Source organism: Schistocerca gregaria, unplaced genomic scaffold, assembly GCF_023897955.1.
Source record: "Schistocerca gregaria isolate iqSchGreg1 unplaced genomic scaffold, iqSchGreg1.2 ptg000856l, whole genome shotgun sequence".
Lineage (NCBI taxonomy): Eukaryota > Metazoa > Arthropoda > Insecta > Orthoptera > Acrididae > Schistocerca > Schistocerca gregaria.
Genome location: NW_026062218.1, coordinates 1 through 25,959, shown reverse-complemented (window position 1 = coordinate 25,959; position 25,959 = coordinate 1). Strand labels below are relative to the sequence as shown.

General features: G+C 49.7%; 14 non-coding genes and 1 pseudogene across 14 annotated transcripts; all 15 read left to right on the top strand.

The window, feature by feature from the left end:
• Positions 1-1,088: 1,088 nt before the first annotated feature.
• On the top strand, positions 1,089-1,207 carry LOC126323347 (5S ribosomal RNA). Its single transcript, XR_007559483.1, has one exon. It is a non-coding gene; the product is annotated as a 5S ribosomal RNA (ribosomal RNA).
• Positions 1,208-2,353: 1,146 nt separating this feature from the next.
• LOC126323340 (5S ribosomal RNA) lies at positions 2,354-2,471 on the top strand (annotated as a pseudogene).
• Positions 2,472-10,043: 7,572 nt separating this feature from the next.
• Positions 10,044-10,162, top strand: LOC126323334 (5S ribosomal RNA). The gene has a single exon (XR_007559475.1). It is a non-coding gene; the product is annotated as a 5S ribosomal RNA (ribosomal RNA).
• Positions 10,163-11,308: 1,146 nt separating this feature from the next.
• Positions 11,309-11,427, top strand: LOC126323346 (5S ribosomal RNA). Its single transcript, XR_007559482.1, has one exon. It is a non-coding gene; the product is annotated as a 5S ribosomal RNA (ribosomal RNA).
• Positions 11,428-12,573: 1,146 nt separating this feature from the next.
• On the top strand, positions 12,574-12,692 carry LOC126323345 (5S ribosomal RNA). The gene has a single exon (XR_007559481.1). It is a non-coding gene; the product is annotated as a 5S ribosomal RNA (ribosomal RNA).
• Positions 12,693-13,838: 1,146 nt separating this feature from the next.
• LOC126323344 (5S ribosomal RNA) lies at positions 13,839-13,957 on the top strand. The gene has a single exon (XR_007559480.1). It is a non-coding gene; the product is annotated as a 5S ribosomal RNA (ribosomal RNA).
• Positions 13,958-15,103: 1,146 nt separating this feature from the next.
• LOC126323343 (5S ribosomal RNA) lies at positions 15,104-15,222 on the top strand. Its single transcript, XR_007559479.1, has one exon. It is a non-coding gene; the product is annotated as a 5S ribosomal RNA (ribosomal RNA).
• A 1,146-nt stretch (positions 15,223-16,368) lies between these two features.
• Positions 16,369-16,487, top strand: LOC126323333 (5S ribosomal RNA). Its single transcript, XR_007559474.1, has one exon. It is a non-coding gene; the product is annotated as a 5S ribosomal RNA (ribosomal RNA).
• A 1,146-nt stretch (positions 16,488-17,633) lies between these two features.
• LOC126323322 (5S ribosomal RNA) lies at positions 17,634-17,752 on the top strand. Its single transcript, XR_007559463.1, has one exon. It is a non-coding gene; the product is annotated as a 5S ribosomal RNA (ribosomal RNA).
• A 1,146-nt stretch (positions 17,753-18,898) lies between these two features.
• Positions 18,899-19,017, top strand: LOC126323311 (5S ribosomal RNA). The gene has a single exon (XR_007559452.1). It is a non-coding gene; the product is annotated as a 5S ribosomal RNA (ribosomal RNA).
• A 1,146-nt stretch (positions 19,018-20,163) lies between these two features.
• On the top strand, positions 20,164-20,282 carry LOC126323300 (5S ribosomal RNA). The gene has a single exon (XR_007559441.1). It is a non-coding gene; the product is annotated as a 5S ribosomal RNA (ribosomal RNA).
• Positions 20,283-21,428: 1,146 nt separating this feature from the next.
• LOC126323289 (5S ribosomal RNA) lies at positions 21,429-21,547 on the top strand. The gene has a single exon (XR_007559430.1). It is a non-coding gene; the product is annotated as a 5S ribosomal RNA (ribosomal RNA).
• Positions 21,548-22,693: 1,146 nt separating this feature from the next.
• LOC126323382 (5S ribosomal RNA) lies at positions 22,694-22,812 on the top strand. Its single transcript, XR_007559517.1, has one exon. It is a non-coding gene; the product is annotated as a 5S ribosomal RNA (ribosomal RNA).
• A 1,146-nt stretch (positions 22,813-23,958) lies between these two features.
• Positions 23,959-24,077, top strand: LOC126323371 (5S ribosomal RNA). The gene has a single exon (XR_007559506.1). It is a non-coding gene; the product is annotated as a 5S ribosomal RNA (ribosomal RNA).
• A 1,146-nt stretch (positions 24,078-25,223) lies between these two features.
• LOC126323360 (5S ribosomal RNA) lies at positions 25,224-25,342 on the top strand. The gene has a single exon (XR_007559495.1). It is a non-coding gene; the product is annotated as a 5S ribosomal RNA (ribosomal RNA).
• Positions 25,343-25,959: the final 617 nt, after the last annotated feature.

The following is a 25,959-nucleotide window of genomic DNA, read 5'->3' as shown; positions in this document are numbered from 1 at the left end:
TCTCAGGTGCGACAAAGATGCTTCCACAAGCATTTTAAACCACTGTATTAAACGTAAGATGTGAAATTACAGCAATGAACTCAGTTTGAACAAGAATGCGCGGAGGAAGAGTGCTAGGAACTCGTTGAAAATAACGAAACACTGCGAATCGACGGATGTGCTCTTAAAATGCGTCAGAGCCTACTGTTTTGTAGGAGCGCTAAATTCCAATTTTGTAGCAGTGCACAACGGCAAATTTGTAAACAAAAATTTACCTTTCGTCGCTACAAGAGATGGATACTTTGCCGAACAGCCTGTGTCTTGTGTGCATGTTTTCGCACCTTTCCACGGCACGGCGCAGCACAGAGCGGCTCTGGTAGCTCCGAACGGCCGCACACGGCGCCTCGGACACGTCGGTTCGGCCCGCGCCCATCTCGCAGATGCTTCTCGTACTTGTGCTGTCATATGGACCACGACCCGAGCGGCAGCGAGCGGCAGTCGAGCAAAGTCGGGACAAGTCGGGACGGAAGGGGACAGCCGAGAATGCACCGTGCGAATTACGCAAATATCTGGAAGCGCGACGCGTGTCAGGCAGGTGAGACCGCTTCCCTCTGTCTTCATTTCTTGCTTTCTTGTCACTACCCCTGCCAGCCCTTTTTTCATGCTACCTTTCTCATGTGACATAGATGCTTCCATACTGATTTTAAACTATCGTAAGATACGATATTAAGGAGCTCAATTTGAAAAGAGTGCGCCAAGGAAGACTTCCAAAGAGTCTCTGGAAATAACAAAACAGTGTGAAGTGACAGAAATGTTGTGAAATACGTCAGGGCATATTGTTTTGTAGCAGTGCACAACGGCAAATTTGTAAACAAAAATTTACCTTTCGTCGCTACAAGAGATGGATACTTTGTCGAACAAACGAATGACAGGCGGTGCAACGAGCAGCTGTGTTGTGCGTCTGACCCACGTGGCGGCGCTCCGCACAGCGCGTCGCCTTCGAGGTGGAAGGACGTGCTTTGCGTCAAATGTGCCACCGAAAACGGAGATTGCGTGTGTTGGGAGGAGAGGCGAAGCCTTCTTCTGCCGTGCGGCTACTGTATAAGGACGCCAACGGCCATACCATGTTGAATACACCGGTTCTCGTCCGATCACCGAAGTTAAGCAACATCGGGCCCGGTTAGTACTTGGATGGGTGACCGCCTGGGAACACCGGGTGCTGTTGGCTCCCTCTCTTCTTTTGAATTTTATGTCACTACACCTGCCAGTCCTCTTTTCATACAAACTCTCAGGTGCGACAAAGATGCTTCCACAAGCATTTTAAACCACTGTATTAAACGTAAGATGTGAAATTACAGCAATGAACTCAGTTTGAACAAGAATGCGCGGAGGAAGAGTGCTAGGAACTCGTTGAAAATAACGAAACACTGCGAATCGACGGATGTGCTCTTAAAATGCGTCAGAGCCTACTGTTTTGTAGGAGCGCTAAATTCCAATTTTGTAGCAGTGCACAACGGCAAATTTGTAAACAAAAATTTACCTTTCGTCGCTACAAGAGATGGATACTTTGCCGAACAGCCTGTGTCTTGTGTGCATGTTTTCGCACCTTTCCACGGCACGGCGCAGCACAGAGCGGCTCTGGTAGCTCCGAACGGCCGCACACGGCGCCTCGGTCACGTCGGTTCGGCCCGCGCCCATCTCGCAGATGCTTCTCGTACTTGTGCTGTCATATGGACCACGACCCGAGCGGCAGCGAGCGGCAGTCGAGCAAAGTCGGGACAAGTCGGGACGGAAGGGGACAGCCGAGAATGCACCGTGCGAATTACGCAAATATCTGGAAGCGCGACGCGTGTCAGGCAGGTGAGACCGCTTCCCTCTGTCTTCATTTCTTGCTTTCTTGTCACTACCCCTGCCAGCCCTTTTTTCATGCTACCTTTCTCATGTGACATAGATGCTTCCATACTGATTTTAAACTATCGTAAGATACGATATTAAGGAGCTCAATTTGAAAAGAGTGCGCCAAGGAAGACTTCCAAAGAGTCTCTGGAAATAACAAAACAGTGTGAAGTGACAGAAATGTTGTGAAATACGTCAGGGCATATTGTTTTGTAGCAGTGCACAACGGCAAATTTGTAAACAAAAATTTACCTTTCGTCGCTACAAGAGATGGATACTTTGTCGAACAAACGAATGACAGGCGGTGCAACGAGCAGCTGTGTTGTGCGTCTGACCCACGTGGCGGCGCGCCGCACAGCGCGTCGCCTTCGAGGTGGAAGGACGTGCTTTGCGTCAAATGTGCCACCGAAAACGGAGATTGCGTGTGTTGGGAGGAGAGGCGAAGCCTTCTTCTGCCGTGCGGCTACTGTATAAGGACGCCAACGGCCATACCATGTTGAATACACCGGTTCTCGTCCGATCACCGAAGTTAAGCAACATCGGGCCCGGTTAGTACTTGGCTGTCTGCCCGCCTGGCAACACCTCGGTGCCGAGCGAGCAGTACTTCCGCGTGCGACTTGGCCGGCGGCGCCTCGCGTGTCGTCTGCTCTTCTCTGCCTAGCGGCTGTATATTTCATCACAGACTGTAAGTTATGGCAACGATTTACGATGACAGTGAAGAACGCCAAAATAACATTCAATGTGAGTTCGATCGTTCTGTAGACAAGCCCTCGGCCTTTGAAATCCACCGTTGGATTCTAGAAGATCTGTTGTTAACGCACGATGACGTTCTCGGTATCCAATTCGATACTTTTCTTAACTCTGTGTTCTTGAAGTTGAAAAATTCCGAAATGTGTGATCATGTTGTGTCTGTCAATGACGGTGTCCGAAAATTTCGTCACCTTGACGGTCGCGTAAGCAATGTTAATGTGTCGCATGCTGGCTTTGGCATTAGGCAAATTCGTGTGTTTAACCTACCATTTGAAATTAGAAATGACACAATTGCTCGTTATTTGCGGCCGTATGGCACTGTTTTGTCTGTAGTGAAGGAAAAGTGGTCCTCCGCGTACTTGTTTCAAGTAGAAAACGGAGTGAGAAGTGTGAAAATGGTTGTTAGACAGCACATTCCTTCGTTTGTTTTGGTTAACGGCCACCGCGCGTTCGTTACTTATAGTGGACAGCCACAAACATGTTCTTTTTGTGGTGGCGTTGGCCATTATAGACAGGATTGTCCTAAACGGAAACGGCCTGCCCAGCTGCCCACTGTAGGTAATTTGAATGATGCCAGCTTTGCTTCTGTGGCCGCCACGGGTTTGGGTACCGCCCCCCCCGCGCCCGCGCGCCGTGTAGCTGACGCAAACTTTGCTGCCACCCCGATGGCTATGGATGTGTCCACTACCGATAGTGACTCTGCTTCTGTGTCTGCTGTGTTAGATTCGATGTCTCCGGCTCCGGCTGACGGGACAACTATCGAAAATCTGGTAGTAACGAATGTTTCACAAGAGACAGTGTCCGAACCCGTGCAGCAGTCGGCGTGTGATTTAGTGTCAGAACCTGTTTCGCTGTCAGTGACAGTACCGGAACAGTCCGGTTCTTTGATTGCCCCTGTTACTGTGCCTGCCGGTTCTCCTAATTCCGCTGCTGCTGTGGAATCACAGGCATTTTTTGTAGCACCGAAACCGAGACGGGACGAACGTTCGTCTCGTAGTTCAAGTCGGCAACGTGCGCGTAGTGTTGGTCGGTCGCCTCCCTCTGATAGGGGTCTTCCGCGACCCGATCGCAGTCCGTCTCCGGTTGGGCGTTCCCCCGACGCCTCCCGACCGACACGACCCGGTCGGCAGGCTTCCCAACAGCGTGCTTCCCGACGGGACCTTGCCGACGAGCGGCGTTCGTCTCAGGCTCCTGGCTCTGGGCGTCAGCCCGTGGACCAACAACAACAACGGCGCGCCTCTCCTCGCCGTCAGCTGCCTGCCGAAATCAATGTTGCTGATCAAAAACGTGACGTCGCTGTTCGGCACTTAAGGACTGTCTTAAGCCAGCCGGGCGCAGGCGACGACTCCGGGCAACCGACCGACACTGTTTCGGCTGTGTTGACACCGCAATTGCCGACCAAACGTAAGGCGGAAGACACACACCAACGTCGCGTTTGTCCTTCTGCTACTGAACGTGTGCCGGCTTCTTCTGCTGATGTCGAGATGTCTGTCGTTGGTCCCATGTCGGTGGACTCTAGTGGAACGGATTCTGGGACCGCGCCACCCCCACACCCCCCTCCCGCCGCCCCCCAGGACTGGGCGGCGGACGTGGAGGCCAGTGACGCGACTTAGTGTGTGCAAGTGTTGTTTCCTCCTCTCGCGCACATTTGCATGATCTGTGTTTTTTTTAGCTATTTTATTGCTGCTTCTGCGGTGCCCTCGTTTGGTTTTTTGTTGGTCGTTTCCGCGAGGTCAGTTCCGTTTGCCTTTATTCACCGACCGCCGCAAGATCCTCCGTCGTTATTCGGCGTCGATGTTCTATCTTTTTTAAATGACGGGTTATGGGAGCCGTGTTCTGTTTTCAATGGGGGACGGCCTATCATAGTCGTCTTTTTTAGTGCATTGCGCCGATTGGATGCTATGGATCCGGCTGACGGGATTTCAACCCGTCTCTCTGGTGTATTTTATCCTTTTGTGGTGGTTATCTTTTGCCGATCATTGCTGTTTTTCTCCACATGTAAAGTTTTTATCAATTGTGCTTTTTTTTTATTGTGTATGGATATTGAGCATTGTTCGTGGAACATTTTAACTGTTAATGTAAACAAATTGAGTGCCCAGTATAAGTTATCGGCTTTGCACACTTTTTTATGTGATTCTCACTGTCATGCCGCGTTATTACAGGAAGTTACGCGTACGGCTCTTTTGTATTTTATTGATTCCACTGCTTTTACCGTTATTGATAATATCATGTCGGATGAACAGACTGGTACTGCCATTTTATTCCGTCCGGGTTTTGATGTCAGTGACGTTGAAATATTGCCCAATGGTCGCGCAATCGCCTGTGTTATTAATGGTGTCACTTTTGTAAATGTCTATGCCCATGCCGGTGATAAACCAGCGCGGAATCAGTTTTACAGCCATGATCTCTGTCAATTGCTCCATCGCAATACTAATGAATTAGTGCTTGGTGGCGATTTTAACGCCGTTATTGATGGTAGGGATCAGGAGCCGCGCCCTAATTGGTGTCAAGAGTTGCGTTCTTTGGTTGACACTTTTCGCTTGCGGGACACGTGGCGTGTGCTCAACCCGGATAAAACACATTTCACCCACTTTTATGCCACTGGTCATAGTCGCTTGGACAGAATTTATGTGTCGTTGCCGCTTGCTGCCCATGTCACAAGGGCGGAAGTATTGCCGGTTATTTTTTCTGACCATTGTGGATTTTTGTGCCAACTTGTCTTACCGCGTGCGCGACCTCCTCGGCGTCCAAATATCTGGAAGCTTAATTGCAGTCTTTTAGATGATGACGCTCTTGCGTCCCAATTTACTGCTTTGTGGCGCAAGCTCTTGCGTGACAAGGGCGACGATGGCAGTACCATCAGGTGGTGGGTGGAGGTAGCGAAGCCGGCCATCAGGCGCTTTTTAATCAATTTTAGTCGCGATGCAGCGCATTGGCGCCGGTCGACGGCGAGATTTTACCAGTCCTGTTTAAAAGATCTAGCACAGCGGGTCACTACGTCTCCACAGTTGCTTCCGGTTTTTAATCAGTTTAAAGCTCAACTTCTAGACGATCTTCGCCGGAAGGGGTTTGGGACAGTCACGCGTAGCCAACCTGTAGGTGCCGTTGAGGGGGAGCCGCTCTCTCTCTACCACCTGAACAGGGAGCGGAGGCGGCGGGAGAGGTTGGTTATTCGTAAGTGGCTCAAACAGGATGGGACGACGACTTCCGACTGGGTGGATATTGAGCGGGAGGTCCATGATCACTTTGCTGCGCTCTTTCACCCAGTAGACGCCGACCCCAGGGCGCTCCGCGATTTTTTGCAGGGGGTCCCACATGTTTTAACGCGACAAGACAGGGCCCATCTTAATGCGACTTTTACTTCTGAGGATCTCTCTGCGGCGGTGAAAAGTAGTCCTAGGGGCAAATCCCCTGGTATGGACGGAATCCCCGCGGAATTTTATTTAAAATTTTTCCCTCTTTTAAGCGATGTTTTAACTGTGATCATGAACGAAATCCATAACGGTGTTGACATCCCGGCGGAGTTTGCGGAAGGGCGTGTTGCACTTCTCCCTAAATCAACCGCGACGCCGCGTATAGACAGTGTTCGCCCTATAACCCTCTTGAACGCTGATTATAAGATTATGGCGCGGTGTGTTACGCACAGGATGCAGGTCGTTCTGCCCAAGGTCATCAGTGAATATCAAACTTGTGCTGTGGCCGACAGGAACATTTTCGATGCCGTCCTGGCTTATCGCGACTGCATCGGATATGTAAAGGGTCACAGGCTCCGAGCGGCTGCGATCTTGCTAGTAGACTTCAAAAACGCCTTTGATCGGATCAGCCACTCCTATCTGCGGCGAGTGATGATCGGCCTGGGTTTTGGGTCCAAACTAACGAAGATGGTGTACAATATCTTGCGTAATGCCACTTCTCGGGTGGTCATCAACGGTATTCCTGGTAGCGTCATCCCCATTGGTCGTTCTGTCCGACAGGGGTGTCCTCTGTCTATGGCGCTTTTCGCCTTGGCGTTGGACCCACTCCTACGTTGTATAGCCCGGGAGTGCCGGGGTATTCGACTTGGCGACGTTCAGCTGGTATGTCGGGCTTATGCTGATGACCTGGGGGTCTTCATTGATCATCCAGAGGATCTTGATCGCTTGCGTGGTGTTTTGGACCGTTTTGAGAGGGCGACGGGGGCTATCGTCAACCCTCGTAAGACTGTCTTGCTTCCCCTTACACCTCGATTACGTACTGTCAGCGGCGATTGGTTTTGTGTGAAGCAACGGCACACGGTGCTCGGTGTCATTCTAACTGACAACACACAGCGTATGGAAGCCCTTAATTGGCGTTCCACATTATACAAGATCCGAGCTGTTGCTAAACTCTACGCCTCTCGGAACCTGGCGCTTCGTCAGAAGGTGGCTCTCATTAACACGAATATCTTCGCCAAAGCGTGGTATCTGGCACAAGTTCTCCCAGTGCCAAAAGAATTGGAAAGGGCCATCCAACAAGCAGTTTATTGGCTGCTATGGAAGGGCGATATCTTTAAGGTCTCCTTGGCGACGTGTACTTTAAGCTTGCAGGAAGGGGGGCTAGGTTTGGTTGACTTCCGATCTAAGTGTGCGGCGCTCCTTGTGAAACGGACCACAGTGGTGATTGACAAGGGGCCGCACAGTCCGACAGCTGCCTTGTTTCGTCATTACCGCCCACCATCAGTAGTAGCCCCTGTTTCAATCAGTCACATTCCGTATGTGTTGAATTTCGTGCGCCGCTATTATGTTTACAATAGTTATCTTGTGTTTGGTGACGTCTGTACATGTAGTGTTACTGAGATAATTCGAGCTCTTCGAGGGACGCCGATTAGGAACAAATGGGAATATCGGTTGCCACAGCATGATTGGAAGCTGGTGTGGAAGAACCTTGCTACCGCCGCCGTCCCTGCCGCCGTTCATGCTACTTGGTATAAAGTGGTCAACCGGACTATCCCGACAAATGCCAATCTTTGTGCTATTAATTTGATTTCTTCGGGAGAGTGTGAATTGTGTGCAGAGGAGGACACTATCGAACATCGTTTTGTGTGTGACAAATTTCGTGTGGTCTGGGACATTGCCTGTGACATGGTTCGTCTGATTAACAGGGTGGACAGGCGGCACGTGACAACCATGGACGCCATAGTGCCTCAGTGCGCGGCTTACCCGGCCACCAAAAGAAATGCGACGTTATGGATTCTTGGACATACAGTTTACTGTATCTTTACCTTGAAAGTGACTGATGCCGTCGATTTTCTATCCTATTTGTGGACGGAACACCGTCAGGACCTTGCTCGTGCGGCTTATACTCAGACTTTTGCCAATTTTTTGCGTGTGGCCTTGGACCATGCCTATGCTAAATTTTTGATATCTACATAGGACTGCCTACCAATTTTGACTGTTATCGCGTTATCCTCCAGTGGTAATGCCGGTGCTATGACTTATGTTGCTTCGACGGGACTTTGCTGCTTACAACGGAACTTTCTTTCTACGAATGATGGAACTAAATTTGAATGCCAATGTGTGTTATATGGAACGAACATTATCGACAACGTATCCTGTTCTCGGGTTATGTGGATGTTTTATTAGTAGGATTTAACTTGTGCTTTATTTATTTGTTTTTCTTTGTTCTGAGGACATTTTTTCTTTCATTTTCTCTCCCAAGATGACCGAGGAGACAGTGTCGAGAAGGACTTTTTCCTTACTTTTACGTGTGCATGTACGTTGGATTCCTTATACTTTCTGTGGGTGGATGTTTTTCAGTTTGTGATTCTTCTCGCCGTCATATCCGAAGATCATTGGCGGAGACGGTTTGATTAGATTTATTTTTTCTTTCCTAGTGTGATATACATTTTCGGCAGCTACTGCGTTCTGGTGGCCATGGAAGTTGGCGACCACTTTCCGCCGTCGTTCAAGCGAGCGTTTACGGTGTGGAGACATTTTTATTTTCCGTTTTGAAGTATATTTTGAGAGATTTTAACGTTTTTGTTTCTCAAGTTTTGGAGAAACCATTTTCTTTTGATTCGTATACAAGACGCAATACCGCATCAAGGTATATGCGCGCCTCGCCGAAGAATGTAAAAAAATAAAAAAAAAAAAAAAAAAAGGTGCTGTTGGCTCCCTCTCTTTTTTTTAAATTTTACGTCACTACACCTGCCAGCCCTCTTTTCATAAAAGCGCTCAGGATCGACAAAGATGCTTCCACAAGCAAAAAAAAAAAAAAAATAAAAAAAAATAAAAAAAAAAAAGGTGCTGTTGGCTCCCTCTCTTCTTTTAAATTTTATGTCACTACACCTGCCAGTCCTCTTTTCATACAAACTCTCAGGTGCGACAAAGATGCTTCCACAAGCATTTTAAACCACTGTATTAAACGTAAGATGTGAAATTACAGCAATGAACTCAGTTTGAACAAGAATGCGCGGAGGAAGAGTGCTAGGAACTCGTTGAAAATAACGAAACACTGCGAATCGACGGATGTGCTCTTAAAATGCGTCAGAGCCTACTGTTTTGTAGGAGCGCTTAATTCCAATTTTGTAGCAGTGCACAACGGCAAATTTGTAAACAAAAATTTACCTTTCGTCGCTACAAGAGATGGATACTTTGCCGAACAGCCTGTGTCTTGTGTGCATGTTTTCGCACCTTTCCACGGCACGGCGCAGCACAGAGCGGCTCTGGTAGCTCCGAACGGCCGCACACGGCGCCTCGGACACGTCGGTTCGGCCCGCGCCCATCTCGCAGATGCTTCTCGTACTTGTGCTGTCATATGGACCACGACCCGAGCGGCAGCGAGCGGCAGTCGAGCAAAGTCGGGACAAGTCGGGACGGAAGGGGACAGCCGAGAATGCACCGTGCGAATTACGCAAATATCTGGAAGCGCGACGCGTGTCAGGCAGGTGAGACCGCTTCCCTCTGTCTTCATTTCTTGCTTTCTTGTCACTACCCCTGCCAGCCCTTTTTTCATGCTACCTTTCTCATGTGACATAGATGCTTCCATACTGATTTTAAACTATCGTAAGATACGATATTAAGGAGCTCAATTTGAAAAGAGTGCGCCAAGGAAGACTTCCAAAGAGTCTCTGGAAATAACAAAACAGTGTGAAGTGACAGAAATGTTGTGAAATACGTCAGGGCATATTGTTTTGTAGCAGTGCACAACGGCAAATTTGTAAACAAAAATTTACCTTTCGTCGCTACAAGAGATGGATACTTTGTCGAACAAACGAATGACAGGCGGTGCAACGAGCAGCTGTGTTGTGCGTCTGACCCACGTGGCGGCGCGCCGCACAGCGCGTCGCCTTCGAGGTGGAATGACGTGCTTTGCGTCAAATGTGCCACCGAAAACGGAGATTGCGTGTGTTGGGAGGAGAGGCGAAGCCTTCTTCTGCCGTGCGGCTACTGTATAAGGACGCCAACGGCCATACCATGTTGAATACACCGGTTCTCGTCCGATCACCGAAGTTAAGCAACATCGGGCCCGGTTAGTACTTGGATGGGTGACCGCCTGGAAACACCGGGTGCTGTTGGCTCCCTCTCTTCTTTTAAATTTTATGTCACTACACCTGCCAGTCCTCTTTTCATACAAACTCTCAGGTGCGACAAAGATGCTTCCACAAGCATTTTAAACCACTGTATTAAACGTAAGATGTGAAATTACAGCAATGAACTCAGTTTGAACAAGAATGCGCGGAGGAAGAGTGCTAGGAACTCGTTGAAAATAACGAAACACTGCGAATCGACGGATGTGCTCTTAAAATGCGTCAGAGCCTACTGTTTTGTAGGAGCGCTAAATTCCAATTTTGTAGCAGTGCACAACGGCAAATTTGTAAACAAAAATTTACCTTTCGTCGCTACAAGAGATGGATACTTTGCCGAACAGCCTGTGTCTTGTGTGCATGTTTTCGCACCTTTCCACGGCACGGCGCAGCACAGAGCGGCTCTGGTAGCTCCGAACGGCCGCACACGGCGCCTCGGACACGTCGGTTCGGCCCGCGCCCATCTCGCAGATGCTTCTCGTACTTGTGCTGTCATATGGACCACGACCCGAGCGGCAGCGAGCGGCAGTCGAGCAAAGTCGGGACAAGTCGGGACGGAAGGGGACAGCCGAGAATGCACCGTGCGAATTACGCAAATATCTGGAAGCGCGACGCGTGTCAGGCAGGTGAGACCGCTTCCCTCTGTCTTCATTTCTTGCTTTCTTGTCACTACCCCTGCCAGCCCTTTTTTCATGCTACCTTTCTCATGTGACATAGATGCTTCCATACTGATTTTAAACTATCGTAAGATACGATATTAAGGAGCTCAATTTGAAAAGAGTGCGCCAAGGAAGACTTCCAAAGAGTCTCTGGAAATAACAAAACAGTGTGAAGTGACAGAAATGTTGTGAAATACGTCAGGGCATATTGTTTTGTAGCAGTGCACAACGGCAAATTTGTAAACAAAAATTTACCTTTCGTCGCTACAAGAGATGGATACTTTGTCGAACAAACGAATGACAGGCGGTGCAACGAGCAGCTGTGTTGTGCGTCTGACCCACGTGGCGGCGCGCCGCACAGCGCGTCGCCTTCGAGGTGGAAGGACGTGCTTTGCGTCAAATGTGCCACCGAAAACGGAGATTGCGTGTGTTGGGAGGAGAGGCGAAGCCTTCTTCTGCCGTGCGGCTACTGTATAAGGACGCCAACGGCCATACCATGTTGAATACACCGGTTCTCGTCCGATCACCGAAGTTAAGCAACATCGGGCCCGGTTAGTACTTGGATGGGTGACCGCCTGGGAACACCGGGTGCTGTTGGCTCCCTCTCTTCTTTTAAATTTTATGTCACTACACCTGCCAGTCCTCTTTTCATACAAACTCTCAGGTGCGACAAAGATGCTTCCACAAGCATTTTAAACCACTGTATTAAACGTAAGATGTGAAATTACAGCAATGAACTCAGTTTGAACAAGAATGCGCGGAGGAAGAGTGCTAGGAACTCGTTGAAAATAACGAAACACTGCGAATCGACGGATGTGCTCTTAAAATGCGTCAGAGCCTACTGTTTTGTAGGAGCGCTAAATTCCAATTTTGTAGCAGTGCACAACGGCAAATTTGTAAACAAAAATTTACCTTTCGTCGCTACAAGAGATGGATACTTTGCCGAACAGCCTGTGTCTTGTGTGCATGTTTTCGCACCTTTCCACGGCACGGCGCAGCACAGAGCGGCTCTGGTAGCTCCGAACGGCCGCACACGGCGCCTCGGTCACGTCGGTTCGGCCCGCGCCCATCTCGCAGATGCTTCTCGTACTTGTGCTGTCATATGGACCACGACCCGAGCGGCAGCGAGCGGCAGTCGAGCAAAGTCGGGACAAGTCGGGACGGAAGGGGACAGCCGAGAATGCACCGTGCGAATTACGCAAATATCTGGAAGCGCGACGCGTGTCAGGCAGGTGAGACCGCTTCCCTCTGTCTTCATTTCTTGCTTTCTTGTCACTACCCCTGCCAGCCCTTTTTTCATGCTACCTTTCTCATGTGACATAGATGCTTCCATACTGATTTTAAACTATCGTAAGATACGATATTAAGGAGCTCAATTTGAAAAGAGTGCGCCAAGGAAGACTTCCAAAGAGTCTCTGGAAATAACAAAACAGTGTGAAGTGACAGAAATGTTGTGAAATACGTCAGGGCATATTGTTTTGTAGCAGTGCACAACGGCAAATTTGTAAACAAAAATTTACCTTTCGTCGCTACAAGAGATGGATACTTTGTCGAACAAACGAATGACAGGCGGTGCAACGAGCAGCTGTGTTGTGCGTCTGACCCACGTGGCGGCGCGCCGCACAGCGCGTCGCCTTCGAGGTGGAAGGACGTGCTTTGCGTCAAATGTGCCACCGAAAACGGAGATTGCGTGTGTTGGGAGGAGAGGCGAAGCCTTCTTCTGCCGTGCGGCTACTGTATAAGGACGCCAACGGCCATACCATGTTGAATACACCGGTTCTCGTCCGATCACCGAAGTTAAGCAACATCGGGCCCGGTTAGTACTTGGATGGGTGACCGCCTGGGAACACCGGGTGCTGTTGGCTCCCTCTCTTCTTTTAAATTTTATGTCACTACACCTGCCAGTCCTCTTTTCATACAAACTCTCAGGTGCGACAAAGATGCTTCCACAAGCATTTTAAACCACTGTATTAAACGTAAGATGTGAAATTACAGCAATGAACTCAGTTTGAACAAGAATGCGCGGAGGAAGAGTGCTAGGAACTCGTTGAAAATAACGAAACACTGCGAATCGACGGATGTGCTCTTAAAATGCGTCAGAGCCTACTGTTTTGTAGGAGCGCTAAATTCCAATTTTGTAGCAGTGCACAACGGCAAATTTGTAAACAAAAATTTACCTTTCGTCGCTACAAGAGATGGATACTTTGCCGAACAGCCTGTGTCTTGTGTGCATGTTTTCGCACCTTTCCACGGCACGGCGCAGCACAGAGCGGCTCTGGTAGCTCCGAACGGCCGCACACGGCGCCTCGGACACGTCGGTTCGGCCCGCGCCCATCTCGCAGATGCTTCTCGTACTTGTGCTGTCATATGGACCACGACCCGAGCGGCAGCGAGCGGCAGTCGAGCAAAGTCGGGACAAGTCGGGACGGAAGGGGACAGCCGAGAATGCACCGTGCGAATTACGCAAATATCTGGAAGCGCGACGCGTGTCAGGCAGGTGAGACCGCTTCCCTCTGTCTTCATTTCTTGCTTTCTTGTCACTACCCCTGCCAGCCCTTTTTTCATGCTACCTTTCTCATGTGACATAGATGCTTCCATACTGATTTTAAACTATCGTAAGATACGATATTAAGGAGCTCAATTTGAAAAGAGTGCGCCAAGGAAGACTTCCAAAGAGTCTCTGGAAATAACAAAACAGTGTGAAGTGACAGAAATGTTGTGAAATACGTCAGGGCATATTGTTTTGTAGCAGTGCACAACGGCAAATTTGTAAACAAAAATTTACCTTTCGTCGCTACAAGAGATGGATACTTTGTCGAACAAACGAATGACAGGCGGTGCAACGAGCAGCTGTGTTGTGCGTCTGACCCACGTGGCGGCGCGCCGCACAGCGCGTCGCCTTCGAGGTGGAAGGACGTGCTTTGCGTCAAATGTGCCACCGAAAACGGAGATTGCGTGTGTTGGGAGGAGAGGCGAAGCCTTCTTCTGCCGTGCGGCTACTGTATAAGGACGCCAACGGCCATACCATGTTGAATACACCGGTTCTCGTCCGATCACCGAAGTTAAGCAACATCGGGCCCGGTTAGTACTTGGATGGGTGACCGCCTGGGAACACCGGGTGCTGTTGGCTCCCTCTCTTCTTTTAAATTTTATGTCACTACACCTGCCAGTCCTCTTTTCATACAAACTCTCAGGTGCGACAAAGATGCTTCCACAAGCATTTTAAACCACTGTATTAAACGTAAGATGTGAAATTACAGCAATGAACTCAGTTTGAACAAGAATGCGCGGAGGAAGAGTGCTAGGAACTCGTTGAAAATAACGAAACACTGCGAATCGACGGATGTGCTCTTAAAATGCGTCAGAGCCTACTGTTTTGTAGGAGCGCTAAATTCCAATTTTGTAGCAGTGCACAACGGCAAATTTGTAAACAAAAATTTACCTTTCGTCGCTACAAGAGATGGATACTTTGCCGAACAGCCTGTGTCTTGTGTGCATGTTTTCGCACCTTTCCACGGCACGGCGCAGCACAGAGCGGCTCTGGTAGCTCCGAACGGCCGCACACGGCGCCTCGGACACGTCGGTTCGGCCCGCGCCCATCTCGCAGATGCTTCTCGTACTTGTGCTGTCATATGGACCACGACCCGAGCGGCAGCGAGCGGCAGTCGAGCAAAGTCGGGACAAGTCGGGACGGAAGGGGACAGCCGAGAATGCACCGTGCGAATTACGCAAATATCTGGAAGCGCGACGCGTGTCAGGCAGGTGAGACCGCTTCCCTCTGTCTTCATTTCTTGCTTTCTTGTCACTACCCCTGCCAGCCCTTTTTTCATGCTACCTTTCTCATGTGACATAGATGCTTCCATACTGATTTTAAACTATCGTAAGATACGATATTAAGGAGCTCAATTTGAAAAGAGTGCGCCAAGGAAGACTTCCAAAGAGTCTCTGGAAATAACAAAACAGTGTGAAGTGACAGAAATGTTGTGAAATACGTCAGGGCATATTGTTTTGTAGCAGTGCACAACGGCAAATTTGTAAACAAAAATTTACCTTTCGTCGCTACAAGAGATGGATACTTTGTCGAACAAACGAATGACAGGCGGTGCAACGAGCAGCTGTGTTGTGCGTCTGACCCACGTGGCGGCGCTCCGCACAGCGCGTCGCCTTCGAGGTGGAAGGACGTGCTTTGCGTCAAATGTGCCACCGAAAACGGAGATTGCGTGTGTTGGGAGGAGAGGCGAAGCCTTCTTCTGCCGTGCGGCTACTGTATAAGGACGCCAACGGCCATACCATGTTGAATACACCGGTTCTCGTCCGATCACCGAAGTTAAGCAACATCGGGCCCGGTTAGTACTTGGATGGGTGACCGCCTGGGAACACCGGGTGCTGTTGGCTCCCTCTCTTCTTTTAAATTTTATGTCACTACACCTGCCAGTCCTCTTTTCATACAAACTCTCAGGTGCGACAAAGATGCTTCCACAAGCATTTTAAACCACTGTATTAAACGTAAGATGTGAAATTACAGCAATGAACTCAGTTTGAACAAGAATGCGCGGAGGAAGAGTGCTAGGAACTCGTTGAAAATAACGAAACACTGCGAATCGACGGATGTGCTCTTAAAATGCGTCAGAGCCTACTGTTTTGTAGGAGCGCTAAATTCCAATTTTGTAGCAGTGCACAACGGCAAATTTGTAAACAAAAATTTACCTTTCGTCGCTACAAGAGATGGATACTTTGCCGAACAGCCTGTGTCTTGTGTGCATGTTTTCGCACCTTTCCACGGCACGGCGCAGCACAGAGCGGCTCTGGTAGCTCCGAACGGCCGCACACGGCGCCTCGGTCACGTCGGTTCGGCCCGCGCCCATCTCGCAGATGCTTCTCGTACTTGTGCTGTCATATGGACCACGACCCGAGCGGCAGCGAGCGGCAGTCGAGCAAAGTCGGGACAAGTCGGGACGGAAGGGGACAGCCGAGAATGCACCGTGCGAATTACGCAAATATCTGGAAGCGCGACGCGTGTCAGGCAGGTGAGACCGCTTCCCTCTGTCTTCATTTCTTGCTTTCTTGTCACTACCCCTGCCAGCCCTTTTTTCATGCTACCTTTCTCATGTGACATAGATGCTTCCATACTGATTTTAAACTATCGTAAGATACGATATTAAGGAGCTCAATTTGAAAAGAGTGCGCCAAGGAAGACTTCCAAAGAGTCTCTGGAAATAACAAAACAGTGTGAAGTGACAGAAATGTTGTGAAATACGTCAGGGCATATTGTTTTGTAGCAGTGCACAACGGCAAATTTGTAAACAAAAATTTACCTTTCGTCGCTACAAGAGATGGATACTTTGTCGAACAAACGAATGACAGGCGGTGCAACGAGCAGCTGTGTTGTGCGTCTGACCCACGTGGCGGCGCGCCGCACAGCGCGTCGCCTTCGAGGTGGAAGGACGTGCTTTGCGTCAAATGTGCCACCGAAAACGGAGATTGCGTGTGTTGGGAGGAGAGGCGAAGCCTTCTTCTGCCGTGCGGCTACTGTATAAGGACGCCAACGGCCATACCATGTTGAATACACCGGTTCTCGTCCGATCACCGAAGTTAAGCAACATCGGGCCCGGTTAGTACTTGGATGGGTGACCGCCTGGGAACACCGGGTGCTGTTGGCTCCCTCTCTTCTTTTAAATTTTATGTCACTACACCTGCCAGTCCTCTTTTCATACAAACTCTCAGGTGCGACAAAGATGCTTCCACAAGCATTTTAAACCACTGTATTAAACGTAAGATGTGAAATTACAGCAATGAACTCAGTTTGAACAAGAATGCGCGGAGGAAGAGTGCTAGGAACTCGTTGAAAATAACGAAACACTGCGAATCGACGGATGTGCTCTTAAAATGCGTCAGAGCCTACTGTTTTGTAGGAGCGCTAAATTCCAATTTTGTAGCAGTGCACAACGGCAAATTTGTAAACAAAAATTTACCTTTCGTCGCTACAAGAGATGGATACTTTGCCGAACAGCCTGTGTCTTGTGTGCATGTTTTCGCACCTTTCCACGGCACGGCGCAGCACAGAGCGGCTCTGGTAGCTCCGAACGGCCGCACACGGCGCCTCGGACACGTCGGTTCGGCCCGCGCCCATCTCGCAGATGCTTCTCGTACTTGTGCTGTCATATGGACCACGACCCGAGCGGCAGCGAGCGGCAGTCGAGCAAAGTCGGGACAAGTCGGGACGGAAGGGGACAGCCGAGAATGCACCGTGCGAATTACGCAAATATCTGGAAGCGCGACGCGTGTCAGGCAGGTGAGACCGCTTCCCTCTGTCTTCATTTCTTGCTTTCTTGTCACTACCCCTGCCAGCCCTTTTTTCATGCTACCTTTCTCATGTGACATAGATGCTTCCATACTGATTTTAAACTATCGTAAGATACGATATTAAGGAGCTCAATTTGAAAAGAGTGCGCCAAGGAAGACTTCCAAAGAGTCTCTGGAAATAACAAAACAGTGTGAAGTGACAGAAATGTTGTGAAATACGTCAGGGCATATTGTTTTGTAGCAGTGCACAACGGCAAATTTGTAAACAAAAATTTACCTTTCGTCGCTACAAGAGATGGATACTTTGTCGAACAAACGAATGACAGGCGGTGCAACGAGCAGCTGTGTTGTGCGTCTGACCCACGTGGCGGCGCGCCGCACAGCGCGTCGCCTTCGAGGTGGAAGGACGTGCTTTGCGTCAAATGTGCCACCGAAAACGGAGATTGCGTGTGTTGGGAGGAGAGGCGAAGCCTTCTTCTGCCGTGCGGCTACTGTATAAGGACGCCAACGGCCATACCATGTTGAATACACCGGTTCTCGTCCGATCACCGAAGTTAAGCAACATCGGGCCCGGTTAGTACTTGGATGGGTGACCGCCTGGGAACACCGGGTGCTGTTGGCTCCCTCTCTTCTTTTAAATTTTATGTCACTACACCTGCCAGTCCTCTTTTCATACAAACTCTCAGGTGCGACAAAGATGCTTCCACAAGCATTTTAAACCACTGTATTAAACGTAAGATGTGAAATTACAGCAATGAACTCAGTTTGAACAAGAATGCGCGGAGGAAGAGTGCTAGGAACTCGTTGAAAATAACGAAACACTGCGAATCGACGGATGTGCTCTTAAAATGCGTCAGAGCCTACTGTTTTGTAGGAGCGCTAAATTCCAATTTTGTAGCAGTGCACAACGGCAAATTTGTAAACAAAAATTTACCTTTCGTCGCTACAAGAGATGGATACTTTGCCGAACAGCCTGTGTCTTGTGTGCATGTTTTCGCACCTTTCCACGGCACGGCGCAGCACAGAGCGGCTCTGGTAGCTCCGAACGGCCGCACACGGCGCCTCGGACACGTCGGTTCGGCCCGCGCCCATCTCGCAGATGCTTCTCGTACTTGTGCTGTCATATGGACCACGACCCGAGCGGCAGCGAGCGGCAGTCGAGCAAAGTCGGGACAAGTCGGGACGGAAGGGGACAGCCGAGAATGCACCGTGCGAATTACGCAAATATCTGGAAGCGCGACGCGTGTCAGGCAGGTGAGACCGCTTCCCTCTGTCTTCATTTCTTGCTTTCTTGTCACTACCCCTGCCAGCCCTTTTTTCATGCTACCTTTCTCATGTGACATAGATGCTTCCATACTGATTTTAAACTATCGTAAGATACGATATTAAGGAGCTCAATTTGAAAAGAGTGCGCCAAGGAAGACTTCCAAAGAGTCTCTGGAAATAACAAAACAGTGTGAAGTGACAGAAATGTTGTGAAATACGTCAGGGCATATTGTTTTGTAGCAGTGCACAACGGCAAATTTGTAAACAAAAATTTACCTTTCGTCGCTACAAGAGATGGATACTTTGTCGAACAAACGAATGACAGGCGGTGCAACGAGCAGCTGTGTTGTGCGTCTGACCCACGTGGCGGCGCGCCGCACAGCGCGTCGCCTTCGAGGTGGAAGGACGTGCTTTGCGTCAAATGTGCCACCGAAAACGGAGATTGCGTGTGTTGGGAGGAGAGGCGAAGCCTTCTTCTGCCGTGCGGCTACTGTATAAGGACGCCAACGGCCATACCATGTTGAATACACCGGTTCTCGTCCGATCACCGAAGTTAAGCAACATCGGGCCCGGTTAGTACTTGGATGGGTGACCGCCTGGGAACACCGGGTGCTGTTGGCTCCCTCTCTTCTTTTAAATTTTATGTCACTACACCTGCCAGTCCTCTTTTCATACAAACTCTCAGGTGCGACAAAGATGCTTCCACAAGCATTTTAAACCACTGTATTAAACGTAAGATGTGAAATTACAGCAATGAACTCAGTTTGAACAAGAATGCGCGGAGGAAGAGTGCTAGGAACTCGTTGAAAATAACGAAACACTGCGAATCGACGGATGTGCTCTTAAAATGCGTCAGAGCCTACTGTTTTGTAGGAGCGCTAAATTCCAATTTTGTAGCAGTGCACAACGGCAAATTTGTAAACAAAAATTTACCTTTCGTCGCTACAAGAGATGGATACTTTGCCGAACAGCCTGTGTCTTGTGTGCATGTTTTCGCACCTTTCCACGGCACGGCGCAGCACAGAGCGGCTCTGGTAGCTCCGAACGGCCGCACACGGCGCCTCGGACACGTCGGTTCGGCCCGCGCCCATCTCGCAGATGCTTCTCGTACTTGTGCTGTCATATGGACCACGACCCGAGCGGCAGCGAGCGGCAGTCGAGCAAAGTCGGGACAAGTCGGGACGGAAGGGGACAGCCGAGAATGCACCGTGCGAATTACGCAAATATCTGGAAGCGCGACGCGTGTCAGGCAGGTGAGACCGCTTCCCTCTGTCTTCATTTCTTGCTTTCTTGTCACTACCCCTGCCAGCCCTTTTTTCATGCTACCTTTCTCATGTGACATAGATGCTTCCATACTGATTTTAAACTATCGTAAGATACGATATTAAGGAGCTCAATTTGAAAAGAGTGCGCCAAGGAAGACTTCCAAAGAGTCTCTGGAAATAACAAAACAGTGTGAAGTGACAGAAATGTTGTGAAATACGTCAGGGCATATTGTTTTGTAGCAGTGCACAACGGCAAATTTGTAAACAAAAATTTACCTTTCGTCGCTACAAGAGATGGATACTTTGTCGAACAAACGAATGACAGGCGGTGCAACGAGCAGCTGTGTTGTGCGTCTGACCCACGTGGCGGCGCTCCGCACAGCGCGTCGCCTTCGAGGTGGAAGGACGTGCTTTGCGTCAAATGTGCCACCGAAAACGGAGATTGCGTGTGTTGGGAGGAGAGGCGAAGCCTTCTTCTGCCGTGCGGCTACTGTATAAGGACGCCAACGGCCATACCATGTTGAATACACCGGTTCTCGTCCGATCACCGAAGTTAAGCAACATCGGGCCCGGTTAGTACTTGGATGGGTGACCGCCTGGGAACACCGGGTGCTGTTGGCTCCCTCTCTTCTTTTAAATTTTATGTCACTACACCTGCCAGTCCTCTTTTCATACAAACTCTCAGGTGCGACAAAGATGCTTCCACAAGCATTTTAAACCACTGTATTAAACGTAAGATGTGAAATTACAGCAATGAACTCAGTTTGAACAAGAATGCGCGGAGGAAGAGTGCTAGGAACTCGTTGAAAATAACGAAACACTGCGAATCGACGGATGTGCTCTTAAAATGCGTCAGAGCCTACTGTTTTGTAGGAGCGCTAAATTCCAATTTTGTAGCAGTGCACAACGGCAAATTTGTAAACAAAAATTTACCTTTCGTCGCTACAAGAGATGGATACTTTGCCGAACAGCCTGTGTCTTGTGTGCATGTTTTCGCACCTTTCCACGGCACGGCGCAGCACAGAGCGGCTCTGGTAGCTCCGAACGGCCGCACACGGCGCCTCGGACACGTCGGTTCGGCCCGCGCCCATCTCGCAGATGCTTCTCGTACTTGTGCTGTCATATGGACCACGACCCGAGCGGCAGCGAGCGGCAGTCGAGCAAAGTCGGGACAAGTCGGGACGGAAGGGGACAGCCGAGAATGCACCGTGCGAATTACGCAAATATCTGGAAGCGCGACGCGTGTCAGGCAGGTGAGACCGCTTCCCTCTGTCTTCATTTCTTGCTTTCTTGTCACTACCCCTGCCAGCCCTTTTTTCATGCTACCTTTCTCATGTGACATAGATGCTTCCATACTGATTTTAAACTATCGTAAGATACGATATTAAGGAGCTCAATTTGAAAAGAGTGCGCCAAGGAAGACTTCCAAAGAGTCTCTGGAAATAACAAAACAGTGTGAAGTGACAGAAATGTTGTGAAATACGTCAGGGCATATTGTTTTGTAGCAGTGCACAACGGCAAATTTGTAAACAAAAATTTACCTTTCGTCGCTACAAGAGATGGATACTTTGTCGAACAAACGAATGACAGGCGGTGCAACGAGCAGCTGTGTTGTGCGTCTGACCCACGTGGCGGCGCGCCGCACAGCGCGTCGCCTTCGAGGTGGAAGGACGTGCTTTGCGTCAAATGTGCCACCGAAAACGGAGATTGCGTGTGTTGGGAGGAGAGGCGAAGCCTTCTTCTGCCGTGCGGCTACTGTATAAGGACGCCAACGGCCATACCATGTTGAATACACCGGTTCTCGTCCGATCACCGAAGTTAAGCAACATCGGGCCCGGTTAGTACTTGGATGGGTGACCGCCTGGGAACACCGGGTGCTGTTGGCTCCCTCTCTTCTTTTAAATTTTATGTCACTACACCTGCCAGTCCTCTTTTCATACAAACTCTCAGGTGCGACAAAGATGCTTCCACAAGCATTTTAAACCACTGTATTAAACGTAAGATGTGAAATTACAGCAATGAACTCAGTTTGAACAAGAATGCGCGGAGGAAGAGTGCTAGGAACTCGTTGAAAATAACGAAACACTGCGAATCGACGGATGTGCTCTTAAAATGCGTCAGAGCCTACTGTTTTGTAGGAGCGCTAAATTCCAATTTTGTAGCAGTGCACAACGGCAAATTTGTAAACAAAAATTTACCTTTCGTCGCTACAAGAGATGGATACTTTGCCGAACAGCCTGTGTCTTGTGTGCATGTTTTCGCACCTTTCCACGGCACGGCGCAGCACAGAGCGGCTCTGGTAGCTCCGAACGGCCGCACACGGCGCCTCGGACACGTCGGTTCGGCCCGCGCCCATCTCGCAGATGCTTCTCGTACTTGTGCTGTCATATGGACCACGACCCGAGCGGCAGCGAGCGGCAGTCGAGCAAAGTCGGGACAAGTCGGGACGGAAGGGGACAGCCGAGAATGCACCGTGCGAATTACGCAAATATCTGGAAGCGCGACGCGTGTCAGGCAGGTGAGACCGCTTCCCTCTGTCTTCATTTCTTGCTTTCTTGTCACTACCCCTGCCAGCCCTTTTTTCATGCTACCTTTCTCATGTGACATAGATGCTTCCATACTGATTTTAAACTATCGTAAGATACGATATTAAGGAGCTCAATTTGAAAAGAGTGCGCCAAGGAAGACTTCCAAAGAGTCTCTGGAAATAACAAAACAGTGTGAAGTGACAGAAATGTTGTGAAATACGTCAGGGCATATTGTTTTGTAGCAGTGCACAACGGCAAATTTGTAAACAAAAATTTACCTTTCGTCGCTACAAGAGATGGATACTTTGTCGAACAAACGAATGACAGGCGGTGCAACGAGCAGCTGTGTTGTGCGTCTGACCCACGTGGCGGCGCGCCGCACAGCGCGTCGCCTTCGAGGTGGAAGGACGTGCTTTGCGTCAAATGTGCCACCGAAAACGGAGATTGCGTGTGTTGGGAGGAGAGGCGAAGCCTTCTTCTGCCGTGCGGCTACTGTATAAGGACGCCAACGGCCATACCATGTTGAATACACCGGTTCTCGTCCGATCACCGAAGTTAAGCAACATCGGGCCCGGTTAGTACTTGGATGGGTGACCGCCTGGGAACACCGGGTGCTGTTGGCTCCCTCTCTTCTTTTAAATTTTATGTCACTACACCTGCCAGTCCTCTTTTCATACAAACTCTCAGGTGCGACAAAGATGCTTCCACAAGCATTTTAAACCACTGTATTAAACGTAAGATGTGAAATTACAGCAATGAACTCAGTTTGAACAAGAATGCGCGGAGGAAGAGTGCTAGGAACTCGTTGAAAATAACGAAACACTGCGAATCGACGGATGTGCTCTTAAAATGCGTCAGAGCCTACTGTTTTGTAGGAGCGCTAAATTCCAATTTTGTAGCAGTGCACAACGGCAAATTTGTAAACAAAAATTTACCTTTCGTCGCTACAAGAGATGGATACTTTGCCGAACAGCCTGTGTCTTGTGTGCATGTTTTCGCACCTTTCCACGGCACGGCGCAGCACAGAGCGGCTCTGGTAGCTCCGAACGGCCGCACACGGCGCCTCGGACACGTCGGTTCGGCCCGCGCCCATCTCGCAGATGCTTCTCGTACTTGTGCTGTCATATGGACCACGACCCGAGCGGCAGCGAGCGGCAGTCGAGCAAAGTCGGGACAAGTCGGGACGGAAGGGGACAGCCGAGAATGCACCGTGCGAATTACGCAAATATCTGGAAGCGCGACGCGTGTCAGGCAGGTGAGACCGCTTCCCTCTGTCTTCATTTCTTGCTTTCTTGTCACTACCCCTGCCAGCCCTTTTTTCATGCTACCTTTCTCATGTGACATAGATGCTTCCATACTGATTTTAAACTATCGTAAGATACGATATTAAGGAGCTCAATTTGAAAAGAGTGCGCCAAGGAAGACTTCCAAAGAGTCTCTGGAAATAACAAAACAGTGTGAAGTGACAGAAATGTTGTGAAATACGTCAGGGCATATTGTTTTGTAGCAGTGCACAACGGCAAATTTGTAAACAAAAATTTACCTTTCGTCGCTACAAGAGATGGATACTTTGTCGAACAAACGAATGACAGGCGGTGCAACGAGCAGCTGTGTTGTGCGTCTGACCCACGTGGCGGCGCGCCGCACAGCGCGTCGCCTTCGAGGTGGAAGGACGTGCTTTGCGTCAAATGTGCCACCGAAAACGGAGATTGCGTGTGTTGGGAGGAGAGGCGAAGCCTTCTTCTGCCGTGCGGCTACTGTATAAGGACGCCAACGGCCATACCATGTTGAATACACCGGTTCTCGTCCGATCACCGAAGTTAAGCAACATCGGGCCCGGTTAGTACTTGGATGGGTGACCGCCTGGGAACACCGGGTGCTGTTGGCTCCCTCTCTTCTTTTAAATTTTATGTCACTACACCTGCCAGTCCTCTTTTCATACAAACTCTCAGGTGCGACAAAGATGCTTCCACAAGCATTTTAAACCACTGTATTAAACGTAAGATGTGAAATTACAGCAATGAACTCAGTTTGAACAAGAATGCGCGGAGGAAGAGTGCTAGGAACTCGTTGAAAATAACGAAACACTGCGAATCGACGGATGTGCTCTTAAAATGCGTCAGAGCCTACTGTTTTGTAGGAGCGCTAAATTCCAATTTTGTAGCAGTGCACAACGGCAAATTTGTAAACAAAAATTTACCTTTCGTCGCTACAAGAGATGGATACTTTGCCGAACAGCCTGTGTCTTGTGTGCATGTTTTCGCACCTTTCCACGGCACGGCGCAGCACAGAGCGGCTCTGGTAGCTCCGAACGGCCGCACACGGCGCCTCGGACACGTCGGTTCGGCCCGCGCCCATCTCGCAGATGCTTCTCGTACTTGTGCTGTCATATGGACCACGACCCGAGCGGCAGCGAGCGGCAGTCGAGCAAAGTCGGGACAAGTCGGGACGGAAGGGGACAGCCGAGAATGCACCGTGCGAATTACGCAAATATCTGGAAGCGCGACGCGTGTCAGGCAGGTGAGACCGCTTCCCTCTGTCTTCATTTCTTGCTTTCTTGTCACTACCCCTGCCAGCCCTTTTTTCATGCTACCTTTCTCATGTGACATAGATGCTTCCATACTGATTTTAAACTATCGTAAGATACGATATTAAGGAGCTCAATTTGAAAAGAGTGCGCCAAGGAAGACTTCCAAAGAGTCTCTGGAAATAACAAAACAGTGTGAAGTGACAGAAATGTTGTGAAATACGTCAGGGCATATTGTTTTGTAGCAGTGCACAACGGCAAATTTGTAAACAAAAATTTACCTTTCGTCGCTACAAGAGATGGATACTTTGTCGAACAAACGAATGACAGGCGGTGCAACGAGCAGCTGTGTTGTGCGTCTGACCCACGTGGCGGCGCGCCGCACAGCGCGTCGCCTTCGAGGTGGAAGGACGTGCTTTGCGTCAAATGTGCCACCGAAAACGGAGATTGCGTGTGTTGGGAGGAGAGGCGAAGCCTTCTTCTGCCGTGCGGCTACTGTATAAGGACGCCAACGGCCATACCATGTTGAATACACCGGTTCTCGTCCGATCACCGAAGTTAAGCAACATCGGGCCCGGTTAGTACTTGGATGGGTGACCGCCTGGGAACACCGGGTGCTGTTGGCTCCCTCTCTTCTTTTAAATTTTATGTCACTACACCTGCCAGTCCTCTTTTCATACAAACTCTCAGGTGCGACAAAGATGCTTCCACAAGCATTTTAAACCACTGTATTAAACGTAAGATGTGAAATTACAGCAATGAACTCAGTTTGAACAAGAATGCGCGGAGGAAGAGTGCTAGGAACTCGTTGAAAATAACGAAACACTGCGAATCGACGGATGTGCTCTTAAAATGCGTCAGAGCCTACTGTTTTGTAGGAGCGCTAAATTCCAATTTTGTAGCAGTGCACAACGGCAAATTTGTAAACAAAAATTTACCTTTCGTCGCTACAAGAGATGGATACTTTGCCGAACAGCCTGTGTCTTGTGTGCATGTTTTCGCACCTTTCCACGGCACGGCGCAGCACAGAGCGGCTCTGGTAGCTCCGAACGGCCGCACACGGCGCCTCGGACACGTCGGTTCGGCCCGCGCCCATCTCGCAGATGCTTCTCGTACTTGTGCTGTCATATGGACCACGACCCGAGCGGCAGCGAGCGGCAGTCGAGCAAAGTCGGGACAAGTCGGGACGGAAGGGGACAGCCGAGAATGCACCGTGCGAATTACGCAAATATCTGGAAGCGCG